Source organism: Sminthopsis crassicaudata, chromosome 4, assembly GCF_048593235.1.
Source record: "Sminthopsis crassicaudata isolate SCR6 chromosome 4, ASM4859323v1, whole genome shotgun sequence".
Taxonomy (NCBI): Eukaryota; Metazoa; Chordata; class Mammalia; order Dasyuromorphia; family Dasyuridae; genus Sminthopsis; species Sminthopsis crassicaudata.
Genome location: NC_133620.1, coordinates 189,727,352 through 189,731,261, shown reverse-complemented (window position 1 = coordinate 189,731,261; position 3,910 = coordinate 189,727,352). Strand labels below are relative to the sequence as shown.

The window sequence follows — 3,910 nt, the reverse complement described above, 5'->3', positions numbered from 1 at the left end:
AGCTTAGATGCCATCCAATTTCCCCACATTCATTTCAACATTTGTCTTTTTTTTCCTGTAATATCAACCAATCTGATAGATGTGAGGTCATACCAGGTCATACCAGGTTTGTTTGTGTTTTTGCTTTGTTTTATGACTATGGATAGCTTTAATTTCTTCATTTGAAAACTGTCTATTCTTATACTTTCATCATTTATCAATTGGGACATGACTCATATTTTTATAAATTTGACTAAGTTCCCTATGTAGTTGAAAAATAAGACCTTTATCAGAGAAACTTGGTGTAAAAAAACTTTTTTCTCAGTTTAGTGCTTTAAGATTGGCTGCATTAATTTTGTTTGTAGAAAAACTTTTTTTTTAATATAATGTAATCCAAATTATCTTGTTTTATTTCCCATGATCCATTCTCTCTCTTGTTTGGTAATAAATTCCTCCATTAGCCATAGATCAAACAGGTAAAATATTCAGTGCTCTCCTAATTTGTTTATGATTTTATCCTTTGTTTAAATTATATATCCATTTTGAGCTTATCTTGATATATAGTATGAGTCTAAATCTAAACTAAATCTAGTTTCTGCCAAATTGTTTTCCAGTTTATTTTGACAAATAATAAGTTATAATCCCAAAATATTTGAATCTTTAAGTTTATCAATTGTCAGACTACTATATGGTCAATTATACTGTGTTTGTGTAATTAATTTATTCCTCTGGTCCAACTGTCTATTTCCAAATCAGTGTTAAACTATTTTCATGATTACCACTTTATAATATGGTTTGAGATCTGATGCTACAAGACCTCCATCCTTTACATTTTTTCATTAATTCAAGTTCTATTCCATATTATGTATTTTATCTTACATATTCTAAGAGGGATCCAAAGACTAGAATGACACAGGTAGCCATGACACAAAAATCTCTGTTATGATTTCTAGAGAAATTTATTGCCAGCAATATGAAAAAAAAAGTCTAGGATAATAAGCCAGAGTTGGATAACTTTTGCATAAGACAGAGTTTCACTTAAATCTTTTGAAGGTAAAACATGTATTCCTGTAGATCTTTGTAATCCACAGCAACTTAATGTTGGTTGAACAATGCCTATATATCTTGTTAGTCTTCTTTGATATCTATTTTTCTTTTGAAAAATGCACAGAATCCTGTTTTACCCTCCATGAACATCAGCTTATTCAGCATCTTCAGTGGCACCAGAGCAAACCAGCCGTGGGCACATCAGCTTCCTCTTGATACCCTTGACTTCTCTTGGCTCTCTGCCAACCCCTTGCCAGCTTTTTCCATCTTTTCTTTCTCTACCACCCACTTTGCTATAGCCTCTGGACATAACTTTTACTAAATTAAAATATACCAGTGGAAACACAATTCAGAGGCTGTATTTCACCTGCCGTGCAAAGAGTCTGGGCAAACTAAAATTTAACAGACGTTTCAGAATGAACACTGGGGATCTAGTCTTGTGGGAGGGGGAAAGGGGAGATAAGGTCTCTATTTATCTACAATGAAGTAACTAGATATTTATTCAGTTCTCCACGCCATTTTGCACACAATAATAAAAGCTCAGAATTATAGAGCATGGTTGGATTGGTTATATAAGGCTTTATATATTGGTTATATAAGGCTTTATATATGTGGTTTTATTTGAGTCTCATAAAGACCCAACAAGGCAGGAAGCGCAAGCATTATGTTCCTCATTTTAAAGTTCAAGAAACTGATTGCAAATCTTTCAGAGTTCTACTCTTGGATGTTTGTATTTATATATTCTTATACATTTAATTCCATTACACAAATATAATCCCAGCTACCAGAAATGCTAAACCTAGCAAATATTGGATTTTGATATGTAGAGCCCAATGCCAACCCAGATGTCACGCAAAGTTTGGCACTAATATGGTAAGCTCCCAGGACCTGAAGGTCACAAAGTGGCCTCAGAAGAAAAAAAAATAGCCCAGACTGACGAGTAGATCAAAGCTCCTGGGTAAATCATTTACCAGATAGTAGCATTGGGTTGCAAGGAGTCTCTGCACTTTAGGTTGGAGAAGATGCAGAGGAAAAGGAGGAGGACAAAAATAAGAACATTCAGGATGAGGAGATTGAAGAGGAAGCTTCAGAGTCACTAAGAGAGATTAGGTTTATGACACTCCAGCTAGGAATCTTAACACTAATAATAAATTCAATTTGAGTAAAAGGTCTGAGGGATACAGAAGATAGTCTAATACAGTTGGGTGTGAACATACAAGGAAAGGGAACAGCCTGTCCCCCAGAAAGTCAATTTCCAGTCTCAGCATCATAACCAACAACATCTGACTACTCCAACCATCACAGTCAATTTTAATAATGTCCCTTTCCCTCCGCATAAAAGTGTTTTTCAAAGATTGACAAGGTTTTAAACTTTTATGAGCTAACAAGGATCCAAGCTCTTCTGATTATCATTCAAAGTCTTTCACAACCTAGTGCCATACTATTATACTCTGGGTTCTGATCTTACCTGAAGCTATTCCCTCCAAAATGAGCAATAATTTCTTAATCATATTTTCTTAGTCTTTGTTTCTTTTGGATCTATTTGCTCCCTTTAACACTGCTAACTATAAACTGTTAGTTTCTGGAAACCCCTAGTGTCTAGAACCACTATTTTGGGATTTACACTATTACTGGCTTCATAATCCTGAAGTGGCACATGAGCTTCTGTGAGTGGAATTCCTCAAAGAGTACCTAGAGAATTACTATGCAATATGCAATCTTCTTGCAGACAGTCAAAGCACGAACCAGAATATTGTTTTGTTTTGTTTTTCATGTCATTTATATTTATGTTGCTATTGCAATCCCACATGGACTCATCCAGGAAGCTCTGTACCTACATCTTTGATGGCTCTTTATGAAGTATTTGATAGTAGATTCCCACCACACAGTCCTCTGCAGTCTTAGATCTTGCCTGGTTTCCAATTTCTTCTCTATAAATTTCAAATACCAGTTAACTCTGTACCTAGCATCAGACTTTTAGTACATAAGTGACCAGTTGCTTTGGTTTGGAGAAATAAATAAACAAAGGTTTTATAATATGCAGTCATCTCTTGAGTGAAAGTGAGAAATGGGTATCTTGTGACTGTCATCATTTGCAGCCTGATAATGAAACCAGAGGCCTCATGGTATTTCACCAAGATCTATTTATTGATGGAATTTGGCCATGATTCCTTCCTGCAACTCTAATACCATCTCCTCATTGACACTCTCTCCTCTGGGTTTTAATGGTGCCATTCTCTTCAGGTTCTCTTTTTCTGATCTGACCACTCCTCAGTCTCTTCTTCTGGCTCATCAACCAGACCATGCTCCCTAAATAAAGTGCTCCCCAAACTTCTTCCTGGGTGTCTTTTTTCCTCCCTCTATATTATCTCCCAGAGAACTCATCAGCTCCACTAGTTTGTCATCTTCATCCAGATAACTTACAGATATATAAATCAAGGTCTAGTCTCCTCTCTGAGCATCCATCAAATAGCATCAACTGCTAATTGGATATTTCAAACTGGATGTCCCAATGGTATCTCAAACTTAACATATCCATAACAGAATATATTATCCTTTATCCAAAAATCATCCATCTTTCAAAAGTCCTTATTTCTGTAAAAAGCATTATCATTCTTCTAACCTCTGCTTTGTCTTCAACTTTTTTCCACCATGCCTTATGTTGAATTAGCTGCTAAATCTTGCCATTTCTACCTCCACAATATCTTTCACATCTGACCCCTTCCTTCAAGCCCTCATCACCTCTCACCTACACTACTGTAATAGCATCCTACTTGGATTCATTGCCCAAGGCTTTCTCAACTCTAATCCATTCTACATATGGCCGCCAAAATGTTTTTCCTTATGCTCTAATCAGTCTGTGTTACTCACCTGCTCAAAAATG

At 35.8% G+C, this 3,910-nt stretch overlaps 1 pseudogene; it reads right to left on the bottom strand.

Moving 5' to 3' along the window:
• Positions 1 to 2,587: 2,587 nt before the first annotated feature.
• Positions 2,588 to 3,261, bottom strand: LOC141540683 (protein maelstrom homolog; annotated as a pseudogene).
• Between the last annotated feature and the right edge of the window lie 649 nt (positions 3,262 to 3,910).